The sequence below is a fragment of the Struthio camelus genome, chromosome 3, assembly GCF_040807025.1.
Source record: "Struthio camelus isolate bStrCam1 chromosome 3, bStrCam1.hap1, whole genome shotgun sequence".
NCBI lineage: Eukaryota > Metazoa > Chordata > Aves > Struthioniformes > Struthionidae > Struthio > Struthio camelus.
This window is the reverse complement of record NC_090944.1, coordinates 16,204,461-16,223,755: the sequence shown is the minus strand read 5'-3', so window position 1 is coordinate 16,223,755 and position 19,295 is coordinate 16,204,461. Positions and strand designations below refer to the sequence as shown.

At 43.9% G+C, this 19,295-nt stretch overlaps 1 protein-coding gene across 4 annotated transcripts in view; it reads left to right on the top strand.

Moving 5' to 3' along the window:
* KLHL29 (kelch like family member 29) overlaps window positions 1–19,295 on the top strand; it is a 382,418-nt gene that overhangs the window by 84,474 nt on the left and 278,649 nt on the right. The window contains exon 1 of one of the 4 annotated variants that reach the window (XM_068937067.1): window positions 336–417. The exons of the other annotated variants lie outside the window; for them this stretch is intronic. The gene's annotated coding sequence lies outside the window, so the exon portion shown is untranslated. Of the gene's footprint in view, window positions 1–335; window positions 418–19,295 lie in introns of those variants that run through there. 4 annotated transcript variants of the gene reach the window in all.

The following is a 19,295-nucleotide window of genomic DNA, read 5'->3' as shown; positions in this document are numbered from 1 at the left end:
CTATGGCAGATGTGCTGGGAAGGTCTTCCGTGACGCTGTATAAAGGGAATATTTATTCCTGCAGAGCTTAAGCACTATTGCAGCTACCAAGAACCCCCTCTGGGTTGGCAAGGCATTTACAGAGGTAGTTTCCCAGTAAACCACCGTCTTCGTTGTCAGGAGATGATAGAGAAGATGTGGGATGATCTTCCCTCGTGAGTAGACTACGCTGAAGCCCCATTTGCTGGTTTATTTTTGTCTATGTGCATTTTATGCTGGTGTGCGGGTGAGCAGATACTGCATAGACCACCGAGGCAGTACAATTTATCTTAGCTGAAGGATTTTCCAAAAGAGCAAACTCCATTTTCTCGGTAACTATGAGTTGCTAATGGCATCAGTGACTTGCACATCGGCTGGATACAAAAAAGAAGCAGCAATGTAAGTTCAGCGCAGAAACCGGCAGAAGGTAGGCAGTAGCTCGTAACCACGGTTGCATAGCCTTAGCAAGGATGGAAGTATTTTGTAGAAAATATGTGGCTTCTGTCCAGAAATTCTTCTCCCCTGTGTTTCTTTCCGTATGACAGCGTCTCTTGAAGCTACCTAATAATCCCCAGTAGATCATGAAAATGAGAAGGTATGGTGGAACTATAGGGGATACATCTTAGCTGGAAAGCACACGTCTTTATTTTAGTGCTGCCTGCGTGGCAGCGCCGAGGTTGTGCACTGGGGACAGTGGCATGTCACGCAGATCCGCAGAGGACAGCAGTGCTGGCCCCCGCTCCCGTACCAGGTGACACCAGCGTCTCCCATACAATGAGTGCCCTGGTTGCCACAGCCATGACACTGCAGCTCGGCTCTGGGGGACAGCCAGCTTGGCCCATCGTTCCCCATCTGCCGGTCATCCCCTGGCTCTTTCTGAACGAGCTCTGCAGTGGCACTTGGATTTTTTTTCTTTTCTTTTGCTAACTTGAATTACTTACCTCTTTCCCGTCGTAGGATTTTGCAGACTACTAGGTGCATATCATGATGTGTGAACATTCTGCAGTTTTTGTAGAGTTCCCTTCCATCTCTTTATTGTGCCATTTTCTTTTAATTAATCTGCAACAGAGTCAAACTACAACAGATAATTCGCTGCTTGTCAGGTCAGGGAAAGGTAGTTTGGCACACAAGGCACTTCAGCAACATGTGGAAAAGCTTGTTCGTTAATTGGATTGCAGTACGTGTGTTGCTGCCCAGTCTAACCTGACAGAATCTTTTAAATCTGATTTCCTCGCTGGTATTTTATACTTAGAATTTGAGACATTTAACCTTTTTGTAAGAAATAAATATTATTTAATTATCACAGAACCACAGAATGGCTGAGGTTGGAAGGGACCTCCAGAGATTGCCTAGTCCAACCCCCCTGCTCAGGAAAGGGTCACCTAGAGGAAACTTCCCTCAGTCTCTGCTTTATCTGATACTCTGGTTGTGAAGCAGTTACAAAAATCCAAAATTCAGTGTTCTTAATGGGAGAATGTTACTTAAGGTTAAGAAAACAAAACAAAACACCTTAGCTACTTGGTACGTTTAAATTCTGGTTTATATACACAAGTCTTCCTGCTGAGCTTAATGGAAGTGTGTGTGTATTCCTCTGACCTAGGACACCATTTAGTCACCGTCTTGGTACATCTATAAATGTAGAGTGTGTCTTGATTTTAATAGAACTATTTATGTTGCCTTTATCTCTTTCTCATTGCTGATTCTCTTTTCTGCTCTGAAGAGAATTACATTTCCTACCTGTGAACTCTGGGGCTGCTGGAAGTTGGGAGACAGAATGCTAAATGCATTTGTTGATGCTTATTGAGAATGTCTACATTGTAGTCACAGAAATAATTGCAGTATAATGCGGATATACCCAATCTAGCTTCTTAAACAGCTAGTTCACATGCTAATTATACTCCAGCCACAGTCTAATGGGGTTCATAATAAGCTAGTTTACCCTCGTGCTTCTTGAGCTAATTTATGGTGCTTGTATCTGCATTGCAATCAAAGGACCATTGTCCTTTACTCCTGCCTGACATGCTTGTAGGGTTTTTTTTTTTTTTGGCCTTGGAAAAAAGCCCATTTTTCTTAATTCTTTGCACTTCTAAAGCCCTTCTCTCCAAGGAACTTACTCTTTGGTCAGATAGCAGAGCAATAAGCTGAAACGGTGACCTTTTTCCACTCTTCAGTGCAGCCACTTGGGCATGGATCTCATCACCCCGCTGGTGCCAAGATTCTCATGGAGAAGATGATTGTCTTTCAAGAGAGCAGTGTCCCTTATTTCTATTTATTCTTCTTAAACCAAAAGGCCTTAGGTACGTATCTGAGGTCAGGGAATGCATAGCCACTTTTTTGAGTCATAACCACAGCAACACATTGTTGTCACGTGAAGGAAATAGGTAGTCAGGCTGGAATTATCCAGGAATTTAACTACACGGAAATGCTAACTTATCTTGTAGGTGATATTTGGTTTTACATGTGCAGCAAGAGAATGTGCTTTCAGCAGCCCCATAACGGCGTGCTCAGGAAATGGTTTCTGTATTTTCTGGTTAAGGAAACTGTGACACAAAATGCCATGAGCAGTGGCTCCTGTAGCCAGTAAGCAGTCAGTATGTTTAAAAAAATGCTTTGTGTGGAGGATTTGACAACCTCACAGTATGCTGTAGTATTAGCGCAAACCGGGATCTCTGTTTATACAGCACAATACACTCTTCGCATGTCAGATCACAAGGACTTGTAGTTAGTTTTAATTAATGTTACCCTTATAAGTAAATATACAATGCAACTTCTTTTGTCTTGTGCAAAAATACCAATTTATGTGTGGTAAGTTGTTTTGACAGTTGACTTTCCATTAACAGTGGGGAGACTAGTGAAGAGCTACCGTCTAGACCTACTTGCAGAACTATTATGGTGAAAAGAATAATCTTACAGGAGAAGTTCCTATTTCCAAGACCTATTTGTACATTCTGACTCCTCTCTGTATAATAGGATTACACATTTCTTATCGCAACTGCAGACTGGATGTGTGCCAGCCGTAAACTGTGCACAGTGTAACAATATGATTGCAGGCAATTTCTCCCCCTTCTCTCCTCTTTCTCTCATTCCTTCCTGTTCTGCGTTAAAGAAAAAAAAAATCATATTAGACTGTGTAGGATGAATCATAGAGCATCTCTTAAAACACTACTGTAGCCTGGTATATAGAAGCAAAACCACTTGACCAATGGAAACTAATTACAAAACAGAAGTGTGCCTTAGGAGAGCAGACACTGGTGGTTGAAGTGTTTCCTTAATGCATATGTTTGAAAGCAGGAGTGGGATTGAGGTCCAGTTGCTTTGAGGGAATCTTCATCTTTTCTTGTGGCAAATGTGGGAGTGGTACCTGTAGCTGAGTGATTGTGGATGGACACGTGTTGCATCGGGTTGCTGTCTTACTGAGCACGTGGGTTTGGTTCACGCAGTACGGAGGAAGCTTTCTGTCTGCTCTGCGGTGCGCTGGGCTGTAATATAGCAAACGGGTAAAAATATTTTTGGCCTGAGGTAACATACAACTAAACAGAGGCAGGAGGGGGGAAATCTAAGCATCTGATGACAACCTTTAGATAGGTTACAAAAAGGAAAAAAAAAAAAAGGTCAAATTCACCTCACCACACGTGTTGGTATTACACTTGATCAGAAGTGAGTCTTTTATTGTTCCTACAGCTCATGTGCATGCAGCCATCTGCAGTGGCATGTGTACTCCTGAAATCGGGCAAGATTTCAGCATAGTTTTGTGAGAAGACCCACATTGCCCCTGTGCGGCTTGCACACCGAGCAGATTCCCTGCAGCTGTCTCCTGATTTTTGAGGTTTGGTCTGGGGAAGTGCAGGACGGCTGCTGGGCTGACCTGCCGCAGCCTTTTGGCAGGTTCAGCCTCTGTTGAAAACGGGCTGGGCTGTCAACAAGTGTGGCAATGTTAATGGCATTTGAGATCTGCTCTACATCTCCGCGCTGGAAAAATAAAAATATCTTTGTCGTTTGCTAACTTCCGTTTCTGAAACTTACAGCGTAAGAGGTGAGTCCGTCTTCTTGCTCCTGCTGCTTGGACTGGCTTATAAGTTATGGGCCGGAAAAGAATATTTCTAAATAGGTCTGTTCCTCTGTCCAATTACTGTAATTTTGGGAGGAGAAAGCTTTGAAAGCAACTGCTGCATTACGTCAGCTGTGAGGCATTGTGTTTGTCCTGGATCCCTCTTTCAGTGCACCTCTCTCTTCCTCAAGCAAATGGGAGCTTCAGAAATGCATGTGCAGGACTGCTGCCTGCTGCCGAGGCTGCTCTGTGCGTCCTGCCTCGTGCTGCTACGCCGGGGGCTGCGGCGGCCCCGGGAACCGTCTGAAAGCGGGAACACGCTGCGCTGTCTCTTCCCTTGCCCACAGAAACCAGGGTGAAAATGATCTGCGCTAATGAAGTGCATTTATTGCATCGCTGAAGAAAGCCCCTTTAATGAGTTGCTGGAGAAAAGAGTATTTTAAATTGAATTTGGCCAGTCGTTTGCACGAGGTTCTAGAAGCTTAAATCAGGGTAGAAATGCTTTTCTAGGTGCGTCATGTAGAAAGGGACTCTGTTCTTGAACTCGTCAGGGGAAGCTCAAGTTAAAGCTGTGCTGCTCACTACAAACATGCATAGGGGACTTCTTGGAGGGGACTGCTTCTCCGTTCTTGGCCCACAGGCATTTATTAACTTGAGGAAGAGAGTGATGGAAAGAGACTCAGTGACTGCGAACACGTTAGACGTGTCAAACTGAGCTTTATGAGTCGCCGGTTTGTGGAGGGGTTTTTGTAGGGGAAGGGAGAAGACTAACATAGCCTAAACCAATTCTTTATGGGAGGAGTATTTAAGTCTTCCAAATGCATCGCCCTCCCACCCCTCCGCCGCCAAGCATTAACTACGTTTTATCTTTTTGAGCTATATGAAATAATGCTGTATGTAGTTGAAATTCTAGTCACACGTACATCAGGTTTCTCTAAACTTTTAATGTGCTAGGCTCCAATTATATGTGCTGTTGAGTTCTGCACACTAAATATGCTTATTTCAGTAATTGATTCTAAAGGTATAGGTGTGAGATGGATAGATATATTTAGTCTGTAAATTGTATGTAGAAATTGGCGAAAGTCATCTGCATTTATTTCAGTATCCAAACGCCGTTTCATTCATTTATTTTTAAAGCATGGGAAATGAGTGTTTAAAACCCCCCACCACCAATAGAAAACAGTTAGTGCAAAATTATATTGTGAATGGAATGTACAAGTTAGGAAATTAAAAGTTCCTGCAATAAATGCAGTTCTGTCCTGTTACAGGTATACTGCAACATAAATTTCTCAGCCTCTACAACAATATCGAATTCTGCATATGTGCAAGATGGTTGGCTTAGAGTGGTTGTGAGAATTACAGTCTTGTCTTTCCTGCTAGTTCATTTAAATTCTTAGCCTTAATGTTCTGTTAACCTTCCATTTTGTTGCTAATCTGCATTTGGAAAACAAACAAAATAGACACCCAAAGTATCTTGCAACTCAAAGTGACATATACCTGGAAGGAGAAGAGAGAGCATTAGAGTGCATCAAATTTTTTGTGGCTTTATTGGTACCAAATTCTCAGCTTCTGATGTTAATGTGAAACCAGTCCTTGCTTGGTGGAAACCAGCAATGAACCTGTTGGATCTGGTCTCCCTGAGGTGGGAAAGGGGGGCTTTTTGCAGCTGTGACTCAGCTGGAGAGTCTGGGAAGAGGTTGCCAAGACACGTGAGCTCAGCCCTTGGGGGGCCTGGAGCCTGGGAGAACCTGGATGGACGGAGAAGATGGGTCTGTGGGATCCATGCAGTGTCTGCCCCTTCCCACTCGGGAGGCCAAGGTGCTTTTGGTCTGCATCTGCACTGCAGATATACTCGCGTCTCGTTAACTAAACATATACTGGAATAGCTATCTGTGATGTGCCACGTTTTCACCAGTGTGGTATTCGCTCAAAGTAGGATGTGAACACTTCGGTGGGCTCCTTCCGTGGTTCCCAGAGCTACAGTAAATCAAACCACTCTGAATACCGTTGCAGGAAATGTAGCCCCTCTTTTCTGGGCATATGCCTGGAAGTAGTATTTGCTTCGCTGAGGTGTACAATTTCCCACTTGTATCAAAACCCGCAAACAGACCTGAAGCGGGGATGAGGTTTGGAGTTGGTTCTGAACGTTGGTCATCTTTTGTGCGGCGTCAAGCTGTGCACGATGCTATGACAGCTGAGAGCCAAGGAAGAGAAACTATTCAAAGCAGCTGCTACCTGGGAGATGGAAAAATGATTTTGCAAAATACCTTTTAGTCATATTTCGTATGCAATGCAACATTGGCCCCTTTTCTAAATCTCCTCTGGTTAAACACTTCCATCGTGTCTTAGCCATTTGCTGGAAATCCTACAAAAAAACCTGAGAATAACCAAATCTTTAAGTTGTAGCAGCTGAACCTGTTTCAAATAAATCACAAAAGCTATTGTTTACAGTAAGTGTTACCTGATTGCTGGCAAAACCTATGTTTATTGCTTTTGTGTATTTCAGTCTCTTATGATTTGGACAGCCAAAAATTGTATTCCTTTTTCCATTGTACAGAGAAATATGCAAGTAGTCAGGCACCTGTAATTACACTTAGTGGGACTGGAGAGCATATAAAGCATAAAATAAAATTGGTTGATTTTAATCTGAAGTAGCATCACATCAAATTTTCTCCTTTTTTACATGTCTTGGTACAAATATTTTTCTCTTTCTCTGAGTAGTGTTGGAGGGCATTTAGGGACTGTCACAAAGGTAGTCTTTGTGCAGACAGACTGTTCTAGTGTACCAGATGTTTTAAAATGTATATGTTGAAAGTTATTGGGTGCTTACTGTACTGGCGATCACGAAGGAAAGCTATAAAGCACAGTCTGACAAGTGTCAATGACTATCTGGAGTGACTTTTTTCATTTCAGTACAGTAATTGGGTCTTTTTCCCCCTCTTATTAAAAACCCAACAAGCCAACTCTATAAGGATCTTTCTTACACTTCATTTTCCCCATTCCTGTCACTCTTTAGAGGCCATTCCATTCTTTCCACATCTGTAATGAAGAACAGAAAACCTCAGATTTTGTATAGAATCCCAAACTGCAGCTGCAAAGGTTGCAGCAGATATATTTCTGTGTATATTTTGAGTGCTCTTGGCTTTATGTCTTTATTTTTTATTTACACTTTATAATTCACTTTTTCTCTGGAGTTAGAGAAGGGGGTATTATATTAATGTATAAAAACATATATTTAATATATTAAATATATATTATTTACACCTTTTGATGTGGCAAATAGTATCACATTAGTACTTTCAAAGCACTCTACAGCACAATCCCCCTGGCAATCCTGAAAGTTAAGAGTAGGCATGTATGATCCACCACAAATATGCTTTAATCTGACATTAACTGAACCCCGCTGCTGCCCCGTTCTGATTTTGTATCATGGTGATGCTGGCTGAAATGGGGAGACAGCAGCACTTCCGTTGTCTGCCTCAGGCATGTTTGTACTGTCTAGGCCCAGTGAAGTGAAACCAGGGTAATTTAAGGTGAAACTCAGAAATGAGAGTTTCCTGATGTTGGCTGGTGGAAATGGTTTTAGTTATCAGTAACCCCCTCCATGCTGCAATTCCTGTAATACCAGGAGCCAGGTAGCAGTTGCTCGGTGGTTACTCACCAGAAGAGACTTTGATTTGTGATTTTCATATGTTAAAGCCATATCTGTAGGGGAGATGTTTCCACGAGTCAAGAATTTTCCTCTTCATACTTGCATGACCCAAATTCATTTTTGACTCAGAATCTTCGTTGTAGTATGAGCTTTGGGCCATTGTCACTGCTTCTCTTAAAAGGACAGATTTTTACAGAACTTTATCTGATTGTTTACTATTTTATAGATGTATATGTAGAAGTAGCATTCACTCAACTTATATCAGATATGCTGGATCTGTAAAATGGTTTTTCCAATAGTCATTCTTCAGATTTGCACTTTTCTTGTAGTAACACAGGTTATATTGAATAAATGGAACGACTTTGCTGGATCAGACAAAATGTACTGGGATGTGCAAGGGCAAAAGGAGCAAGTTCACAAATTACTTATACAGCTTGTCGTGCCGTAAAAGTGAGACGGTGTTTGGTGGACAGGATTTAAAAAATGACGGACTTCTCTAAAGGACGTTACAGGGAAGCCAAGAAATGTAAGATCGCAAGGAACCACATACATCCAGTGCCTTGCAGTTGTGGTCCAGAGAAGCTCACAAACATCCACTGTGTTCCTCTCTCCATACCACAAGCTACTCAGTACATCCATGCACTCTATGAGAACATGAAGACTAAAAGCTAATTTACAGTATGCTCTAGGGAAGGACAAGGAGGATTAATGGTTATTGCTGGGTCTTGAGGTTCCTATAATAGCAGGGAGCTGACTAGAGGTCCCCCAGGAGACACCTGGGCTGCTGTAAGCTGCTTTATTTTTCGTTTTCTGGTGAACTGAAGAGCAGGCTGCCACCTCTGCTATTCTCCTTTCCTTAAGTATTAAGGACAGGTATTCTTTCACTTCTCAGTTTAAATTAGAAGCCTTGCATAATTTCTTAGGACTTAAGGAGATGTCTGCTTTCCACTATGAAAGGCTAGATTAGAAAAGTCATTTAAAAAATTCTCCTAAGTCACATTGCCTAAAAAAGATCTTCCACCATTTTTTTGCTCCAGGACGTCTGCTTCTGGGTTTCTACCTCTGATCTGTGTAATTGGCCTGCAAGGGTGGAATTCAGGCAGAGTTTTGAGTGTCTCACTGCGCCAGGATGGTTACCACTGACAGTTTCTTGTGTGAAACCTGTAGCGGTAATTTCTCATGCTATAGGCAAGCAGTAAATGACTGAAAAGCAAAGAGAGTAGTAAAGCCCTGTGAAAGAGACACTAATTTCGTCTTTCTGAAAATGCATCATCATTCCCACTTCACAGGTAAAGGGAGAACAGATGCTCACTGTCCGTAGAAAGCATAACCATCTATTTAATTGCCTTGCTATTGGGAGCACTGTTTGGAAATTTTGGCCATTTGTGACGTATTTTGGAGACCAGAGAAGTACTTGTTACACAGATGGCTATCAGCAACTCCAGAACGCTGTTCTGCGTTGCACAATCCAGTTGGTTGAGGCTGGGTAAGGTCTGTCTGCTAGTCCATGATGTGTGGGCTGCACTTGCTGGCTGGTTAGCAATTGCCAGAGACCCCAAGTCTAAAATCTAGGCACCAGTAAAAATGTAAATATTCCTGGGATCCTACATGGCCTGTTTGTCAACATTTTTCTGAGGCATTTCCATTATTTCTGTATCCTACAGCCACCGAAGGGTTTTTTTTTTTTTTTGGGGGGGGGGGGTCATCCAGTGCATATGGTTGCTATTTACGTTCAAGATATGTGTACTTTAAAAGAAAGGATTCATTGTCCTTTTACTGCTAGGGCAGCTGAAGTTTAGAAAAGGCAGGCATGTAAAAGCTGTGGCGAATGGGCCACCGGATTATGTGGTATGCCTAGACTCCTTGCCTAAGGCCTGGAGAGATTTAGGTTTCATGGAATGAGATCCAAGCAGCCAGCATATCGAGCAGAGGAAGTCAGTGTACAGGGTAAGCAGCTTCCTTTCGCTAGTTGATAGGAAAGTCTGAACGTAGCATTAAGTCTGCTCATCCTGTCCTCCCAACAGCTCAGCTCAAAGCTTCAGGCACCCACCTCTATTTAAACCTTATTCTAGGTCGTCTTCCTCTTAGGTTTCTGTGCTCGTTTGACTGAAAATCTGAACTGGGGCATGATTTTTTTTTTTTCAATTGTTAAAAACAATGCCAACAGTTGAAGCGAAGAAGCTGACAGATGGTTTGATGCGTGAGAGCAGTCAGTTCACGTGAATAGAGGTTCAAAGGTAAAAAAAAAAATTGGAGGCAGCTGTGGAGTTTAGCAGTTCAGAAAACTTTAGTTACATGACACCTGTCGGGGCTTTACTAGCATTGCAGCTGTAGACTTGAGAACCTCCATACCCTCTGTGGCTGGCACTAAACACGTACCAAGAGTCACGGAGAACTCATGGCTGGCCTGGGACAGACGTGCTGGCCTAGGGGCCTCCGCTGATCTGCTCCAGGCAGGTAGAGAGAAGTTCTGCGTGTGGCAAAGCTGGTAGTGGAGCTCCTCTGAAGTTCAGGCAAGGCCAGGGTGTCCCCCAGAGCCTCCACGACGCTCCCGGCTGCATCTTGCCCCATGCTCCCGTTGCAGGCTGCCAGAACAGCCCCTTTGAATGTTTTTCACGATCTGAAGCAATGTTTTCCCTAGACCCATGTGTTTTCCCTTTCGTACAGGTCTCCGCTTCCTTGCCTGAGGAACAGTCGTAGACATCTATTTCCCTCATCCTTTCTGAGCCCTTTTCTAAGCTTCCTTCCCTCCACAAGTCTTTGATATATTCCCTTCCCTTCCTGATCTGAAGACGGGTGAGCACAGCAGGTGAGGAGTGTTAGTGCTGCATCTGCTGCTAATTGGGCTCACAGGCTCATTCAGAGAGTGCTGGCAAGTGATGTACTGAGTTAATCAGGAGCTGGGATTTGCCTGGGAATGTTCATATGATGGAGGGTAAGCAGGGATTTGTATGTCAGCTTTTGCAATTGGAGCTCACCAGAATGAGCCTGGCTACTTGTTTTTGGTTGTGATCTCCCTGTGGCCCTCATTTACTTGGGGTGTCTTAGTGCCTCAACTCTATCCGTGCAGCACCCCATGAGTGGGGCTGCCATCCCTGCCTGCGAGATAACAGCTGGAGGTGTGGACTTCAGGGAAGTGGTTACACAGCATGTTGGAGTCAGCAGCAACGCTGGCTTAAGTGAATTCCTGGCCGTTAGTTGCCCCGATCAGCAGCAGGTGAAATGCTGACATATGTTTCCTTCTGCTGCTTCTGCTATGAGGGCTGTAATCCCTGCAAAGGGGGCTAGAGAGGGGAGAGGGAGCTGGGAGGGGAAGTAGCATCTTAAATAGTGGTGGCTAACTCTGTCAGAGCTCAGCTGTTGTGACTGAAGCTCTTCTTCCACGTGGTTTTGACAGCGACGTTGGCTTTGCCACCTTGCACCTAGCTTCTGAGCGAGCCCCTGTGCCCCCACAGCCTCCCTGGTCCTCTCCCCCTCTCTGTTGGTTTTGCTGCTGGAGCTGATTGTGGGGTTGTGGGTCCTTTAAGTGATCCAAGGCAAAAAGCCCCCCTCACATACACAACTTGCTTTTAACCCCTTTCCGTTCAATAGTTTGGCTTACAGCACAATGGCTATGGGCTGTTAGGGTAACACAAGTGTGGAGACAGCAAATGACAGCCAGGGGGGAGGCAAGAACTTCCCAAGCTGGCTTTGCTCCTGAAGGCAAGGTGTCCGGTGACTGCAGCTGAAGTGTTTTTGCCTGAGGTCATGCGAGAATACTTGGCAGAGCAAAGAACTGAACTGGGTCTCCCCAGATCCAGGTTACCGCTCTAACCCCAGGACTGGTTTTCTTCCAGCACTTGAAAATGGTCTGAATCTCCCCTGAGGTACTTTGTGAGAGCTTTTTAGGCAAAGGTTTTGCTCTACAAGAGCGTAACTGTTTGCTTTGTAAGGGGAAGTTCTTGTTCCTCTTTCCTTTCTGATGTATCCCTTCTGTTCTTGGCTTGCTATCTTGATGATATCACTCACCATGCATTGGGCAAAAGCTATTCTCCCTGTGCTCCGGGAGCCAGGAGGAGCAGCTGCTGCACTGACACTAATCTCTCGTTCTTCCCACACTCCTGTGGCATGCCAATGGGAGCGAGGACCAAGCAGACACGTGGAGAACGCATTCTAAAAAGCAACTTTGCTGTGTCATTCTTGAGCCCTGCGAGCCAAGAAGTGGCTCACTGGTGTTTATTGAGAAAGAATACAGAATTTGTACAGCGTGTCCTGCGAATTGATGGTAATTGGGTATCGAGCACGCCTAGGCTATTTGTCAAAACCACCCGCGGCAGAGAAGATGGCAGTCTTTGCTAGCTGGTGACTTTTCTGTGACATGGTACAGGAAATGATTTGTTAGTACGTCCTACCTTCTACCGTACAAGATGCTCGTATTGTAAGTATGGCTATGACAGCACCCTTTTGGTTATCTTCACGCAAACAGTATGAGCAGTTTATTTACAGTGCCTTCCTCATAGGCAGATTCTTTCAGTCAGGTATGGACTAGTACCTTCTTCTATAGGACGGCTGTCTGTTTGTGTCTTCTGTGCTTGACTCTCTTAAAGTGTGCGTGGAGATGCATAAACTTGCTCATCTCTTCCTCTTTTATGATCTCTTCCAATGATGATATCTCATTCCTGTTAAACGTATAGTAATTGCTTCAGCACTGTCCACAACTCAATCGTGCAGGCGCCTTGGTAATTTATCCCGTGCATGCATCTAGTATTCACTCCAGCAGTCTTCCATAATTGACAATTAATTTGTGAATCCTTTTCCATGCTGTTCTTTCACCTTGAGTGCTAGCCGTACTGGATCTCTGCCATCTCATATTTCTTGGAGAAAGTGGCTGTGGCTTCTTGTCTACAATATCTGGTTCGAAATCAGTGCAGCTTGTTGAAAATACTGACAAAAAAAACAATCTGCATTGGAGACGCATTTAAAAAGACAGAATAATTGTTGGAGAACGGTCTCTATTTAAAAAAAAAAAAAAGAGAGAGAGAGAGAAAGCAAAAAATCTTGATCTCTCCAGAGACATTTCGGGGGGAGGTACCTACCAAATGACAGAATTAGTCATTGCCTTTGCATTCTTCATTCTTTCATTGTACGAAATGGGGATGATATAAACCATTTTCAAAGGTGCCTTTATGTCCGTCCCATTCAAATGTATGAAATTCCACTCTAGTGGTGCTTTGATTTCTAACCTTTAAAAGTTATGAGCTGTGACAGAGAAAATTATAAACTCCCATTTGTTTTGTGTGCCTGTATGGGGAAATTCTGTCTCAGTCCAAGCACCATCAAGCCTACTGTGCCTTGAACTGATTTATGAAGCCTTTTCCTCGACTTGCTAGCAGCTGCTATGTGTAAGTCCAAATTCAGTTACTATACCTAGAGTAAATCAGGAATATATAAATAATTCCTAACTTGGGAGAAAGTCCATTAGTGGTTGAATTAAGCCTTTAAAAGACTCTTATTTCCTGAGTGTTAGGGTACTATAACTTTTATGTGTGATTTTAACGTGTTCTGAAGTGTTAGGCCAACTACAAAGAGCCACTGAGTATGTAGGTGACAGTTAATGCATTTTAAGAACAGTTTGCCCCTAATAAAAGGGCTCTGTCATGTAAATGTGGATGTATCAGCTCTAATGAGGAGTAAGAAGTCACTGACTTCTGTCTGTTTAGTTGTTTTCTTAACCTAAGAGATTGTCTCTACTTTTGCAATACCATTTAGACTGTAGTTTCATCAGGAACAAGGAAAAGCCTTTGAGAATGACAGAGGGGTAATCAGCCAGTATTTGTTAATAAACGTTCATCTCCTTAATTGCCTTCCTCCCTCCTTAGTCAAAGGCATCTGAACTGGGAGTGTGGGGTGACCCAGAAGACCTTTGCTTTCCCAGCCTCAAATGGGGAGGATGCCCATGTGCACTGCCATGCCCCAATTTGAATTACCCAAGCACCTGAGAGCATCTCATCTCAGCAGAAGGACTCCTGCAGTGGAGTGGGCTGGCTTTTTGCAGCGGTAAATTAGGCCAGGCACGCACTGCCCCATTAGATCTGCCATCTAAGCTGCTCGTTCGAGCATTGCCATTTCATTAAAATGAGCCAGTCAGCTTAAACAGTTCAAGCACAGTAAGTCTTGGGTAACCCGTGTAGTTTTGCTGGCGTGCTGTCAGCCATATGGATGCTGCTTGCATGAACCACTGGGCAGTGGTAAAATTTGGAGATCTGTCTTACAGTTTTGTCTTCTTGCTACTCCAGTAATACCCTCTGTCTTTCCTTCTCCCCTGCACTTCCCAAAATCCATTTCAGCTCTGAGATCTGAGTGGTACAGAGAAGTAAACAAGTTGCATCACTACACTAAATTGCTTTCTCTTCCCTTTCCTCCTCAAAAGCACAGGAGGGAATAGAAAAGGAAGATTAGTTGTGTCAGAGCTCCATCCTGGTGGCATTCCCATGCCATGTATTGCTCTGAGCTGAGTATGTGTAGTTTGTCTGAGATGAATAACAGTGCAACTCTATCTCAATTTTCTCTGCAGTTTCTCCCACTTGCATTCATTGTAAAATTTCATTTCTCACTCTCATTATTGTGAGGTCTGCTGTTCAGTGCCCAAGGGAGTCAGGTAAAACATTTTTATTTACTTTTGGTTTGGTTTGGTTCCACTTTTAGCTTTCTCTCTTCTTTAAGGTTTTTTGTTTTGTTTCGTTTTCCAGTGATTTTGGGAGGGTGGGTAGGGAGGGAAAAGAACAAACAAACAGTGACATTTTTACCATGTCTGAAGCTCCTTCATATGGAAATCCATCTTATTCAGAGTTAGATTTCTGATTAATTCTTTCCTTACAAAGTCTTGATGTTTTGTGCTTGCTGTCTTCACCACTGGTTATATTCTTGATCCCAAAAACTTTTAAACAGGAAGAAGAGCACTAGGAGTTGCAGAAATTTGTGAAATGTGGCAAAATATATTACTTGGCCATTCAAGGATACCAATCAAGCCAAAGTTTTGCAGTCCAAAGGCTTTGGCAGCAGCAGTGGTTTAAAGACTCTTCCCCCCCCCCCCCCCCCCCGACCCTGTCTTCGTGCATTCGTTCTCCCTGCAGCTGGAGCAAAAGGCAGTTTTCAGTTGTGCTGAGGCTGTAGTTTGAGGAACATGCCATGAACCAGATTATCCACTGGTCTGCACTAAAAATAATCCTGCCACAAATGGAGGAGGGAGGAGTGGTGGGTTATTTTTCCAAGTGCCTCTGTTCACCACTTTGCAGGTTGGCCCCACAGAGGGTTACAGCAGCTCAGTCCCAAGGACAGCATGCTGACAGGCAAGGATGGGAGTAGAGTTTGGGAGGGCAGGAACTCCATAAACTGACTTTGCCCCAGAAATGATGTCCTCCAGCCTACCAGGTGGGGCCTGATGCATCTTGCTGCAAAGGTTTTTAGATGTTTTCACCATACGTTTGTGTGGTGATTTCAGCTCCTGTAGCAGCGATCGTCTTGGTATCTCAGTGCCTGCCATCCATAGCTGATATGTTAATGCAAGCCCGTCTTTGCTAGCAGTTTGCCTGTGATCTGTGGTTGCCGAGGCTCAGACGCGCGTCCCATTCTGCCACCGCTGATCTGAGAGTCGTAACCTTCGCAGAAGGGCAGAGCAGTAACGTACTAAACCACAGCCACTAAATCTGCAAGAGCCCATCTGTCAAAACACCCAAATATAACAGGCAATAGAGTTTCCCCTTCTGGACTGTTAGTCAAACGGCACATCAGGTAATACCGAATTTACGCAGTGCCTTTCAAGCCAATGACTGAGAGGGTTCGGGGGGTAGGGATGGGGAGGATGAGGAAGTGCTACATGACAGAAAAGATGAGTTTGCAGAAGAGGCTTGTGAGAGCGAGATGCTCTCCAGCTGCCTATAGTGGAGAACTGTGGGCAAACCAAGTGTTCGGGGTTAGCAGACCACTGGACTGTCTAAACACTTAACGGGCAAAGTTCAATCAGCTTTCACTCCAAAGAGCCTTATCAGTATATAATACTAATCCTCTGTAACGGTACTGTAGCCTGACACAGGTCCCGCGAAGGAGATTTTGGTGACGCAGGTTACCCTTACCAGTTTAGCAAAGCCAGTAAGATGCCGTTCAAGTTGATAGGCCAGAATACTTTCTTAAATCATACTTGTTAACAACCGTACTGCTCTTCTGATTCACAGAAATGTGTCTTTGCTCTAGGCGGGTGTCAGTGGTCAACATGCAGTGAACTCTAATATTGAAATTACTGCCCAGTTATTTTTGAACCTGTTGACCCTTTTGAGTGTTTGGTTTTCACTTTGGGTGGTGGTTTAGCAGTGACCAGCGTGCCTTGAACTTGAAAATGTGCTGATTAGAGCCTGTCTGCTTGTGGCTTTTTTTGTGTTGTGCCAGATTCATTTGTAGGGGATGGTATAGCATGCAGTCAAATCGTAGTAGGTCCAATTTCAGCTCTTCCAGCCTCTGCAGTATCATTTTATTTTTAATTTTAAAGCACATGAGAGAGGCAGGAGGAACTCATCTTAAAATATTCACCGATACTTAGATCCACAGTCGGATTGTGTCGGATTGTAGCAGAGATTGCCTTATCGTTCCCTTTTTAAGCAAAGAAATAGAAAAATTCTGCAGGTCACTCAAATCCTTGCTCAGAAAACAGCGGATTTATTGTGGCTGTAGACATCCTGCTGTTAGGGTTGCTGAGGAGGCGAAAGCCCAAGGTTGCTATTCGTGCGCAGTCTTTTTTTTAATTCTTCTTCTTTTTCCCCTTTCCCTTTATATTGTGCTGCCGTGCTCTTGCCCCCCTCCCACAACTTGTGCGTCTCTCCATCTCTGCGCATTGTGTTGGTTTTCCCCTGCTGCGCCGCTCTCCTGCGCGCAGTGGCAGCGGCAAAGGGAAATCGACTGAAATGCTGATCTCCGAAGCACTGGCACACAGTGCTTTAGAGATTAGGATTTTAGTGCATTATACTCGGCTGCTAGCAGAGCAGAGCCGTGTGACAAGGCAACACAAAGCGGGAGCCGGGGCTTCTGACGCGTAGCTTTAGCCCCCGTCCCTCTGGGCAAAGCACTTCGTGCTTCTCTCTCTGCGTAACCTTTTGGTGAGCGTTTGCACAGAGAGGCTCGAGGCTTGAGTTTGCTAAGCAGGTGAAGAGGGATATCCAGGGGCAGGTAGAGAGACTTTTCATCCAAATCATATATATTATTAAGGAAAAGTTCGTATTACAGAAAAGTTTTCATGTTAAGACGTTTCTGACCTGTTCTCCTTTTAAGTGCATCCTCATCCTTTCTTTCCCTTAGCTGTATTTAGCATTTTTATTTTCCCAAAAGCTAAAGAAGATAGACTTTTTTGCTCTTCCTCTTATAGACTTGCAGTCACAGTTGCCTATCTTTTTCATGTTGCTGCTGTAGCAGTTTGCTCTAGTTCCTGGTGCCTTCTCATGTTTGTGGATGATACGTTTTGGGAAACGCAGTCTAGTCTTCCTGCTTGTCCGATTTCCAAACTAGCCTGGCTGGGTTTTGGTGTGCGCTTGCCAATTGCCACTGGAGTCACTGCGTGTGTGCGGGTTAGTGTGCAAGGACCTACCTGCCACTTCTTTAAGGTGGACCAGGTTGGGGCTTTTTTTGTACTTCAAAGAAGGCAATGCTAATTAAAGCCCTCAGCTAGTGTCTGCTCCTCATTGATTTTGAAGGATCATTACTTAACGACTTGATGTTCTTTTAAAAACTTGGTAACCTCTAATATCTTTATCAAATATCAGATAATCACACATTTTTTCGGTGCATAGCTTTCCCATTGGCTTAAGGCCACTTAGCTATATAAATATTAACACTTTCTATTACTAGGTTTAAATCCTATTTAAAAGTGTTTCTATTCTATATTCAGTAGGGAAAGAAATAATATCAGGTACTAGAATAAATCCTCTCTTCCGGAACAATGAAATATTTCTCCAGCACAGGCTGAGGTTTGTGCTGCATGCAGATGTCAGTGAGCATCTGTCTCTCTTTAGGTCTTGCTCTGTATGGAAAGTCTTACCACTGTTTTGTTTCTGCATTCCATTTTTCCTCCTCCTCAGTGCTATGCTTGGTTCCTCTTCCCTCTCATTTTCTCGTAACGATGTCTGTTAGCAGTGCTTTCCTTTCTGGCTTTCTGATTTTCACTATGTCATTTGTCCCCTTATGTCTTCTGTTTTTATTCTTTGGCCTTGACCTGACCTTCAAGCCAGAAGGAGTTTTCTCTCCTTTGAAAATAGCCACTTCTTGGACTTAGTTGTTTTAGCACTGCTTCTTCTCTGACCTTTCTTTCATAACTCATTCTCTGATCACTGTTTTACTCGATATTGTACGTTCCTTTCCTGCATATTTTGTTATTTAAACTTCCCTTGGATCTTCTGTTCCATTTTTCTCCTTTTTGCTTGACATACCTACCCCTTCCCAGTCATCTGTAACCTGGTTTACACCTTTTTCCTTTCCCTCTACCCTATTGCTGAAGCCACAAAACACAAACCTCAGGTCCCCCCACTGGGTTCTTGCTCTTCATGTTCTTTGAAGCTACTGGCTGGTCCCTCAAAAATCAACTTTTTATTCTTGCGTAGTTGAGAGCTTTCAGTGATCTCTGGTAACCTCTCTCAAATTCAAGGTGTTGCCCACTTCACCGACAGATTCAGAGAGGATTTTACTCAGTGGTATTTCATGCTCTCTACCATCTTCTCCGAACCTTTGCCCTTCTCTTTTCTGCTCCTTAATTTGCTAGCTTCCACATATTGCCATCTTTGAACCCCTATCTTCTTTCTGTATTTTCCATATGTAAATGCAGTCTGGTGGCTTTGCAGCATCCCACACTTGTCCATTTCTACCTCTGTTTCTTTCCCCTTTGAAATGTGAGAAGTCCTCAGCCAGCAAGAGCCAAATGAACTTTGTCGCTTAAGGTTTGCCTTTGGGGTCGTGCAGGTTGACGCTCGCACTCCACCAGAGCTTTCCTCACCAACATCTCCTTTGGTCTTCCCTGAAAAGGCTGGAGGGCCGAGGTATTCCTGAAGAGCCACGTGGACCATTGCATCCCCCATCCCTGAGGCTGCAGGATGGCCTGCTACACACATCCCCTCTGTAGTGATTTGGAAGCTGGGAGCCAGCCTGCTGCACGCAGGGCTGCTCGCAAGCTGCTGTCACTGTCCACGATCTGCTCTTTGTCCGCTCCTGTCCCCCTGGACTCTGACTCTGAATAGCCTCATCTATTCACCTCCTCTGTTTGAGGACATACTGAAAGAGCAGCTGTAGGAAGGGAAGCAAGACAAGCAAGAGCAAAATATCAGTGTGTTAAAGTAGCAGAAAGGTCAAGAAAAGTATGGATGAATTACAGCCTTTCAGCAGTAGTCAGGCAAAGCACATGGGAGACTGAGAGGTGTTTCTCCAGAGTGCAGAGAGAGAAGGCAGGTCAGAGAGCTTCCAGCAAATGCTTTAACTTGTAAAAAAATAAGTAATATGCATATAATAGAGTTGTACAATGGAAAATTGCAGAACTGGAATTGTGCAACTCTACTTTTCCACACATCA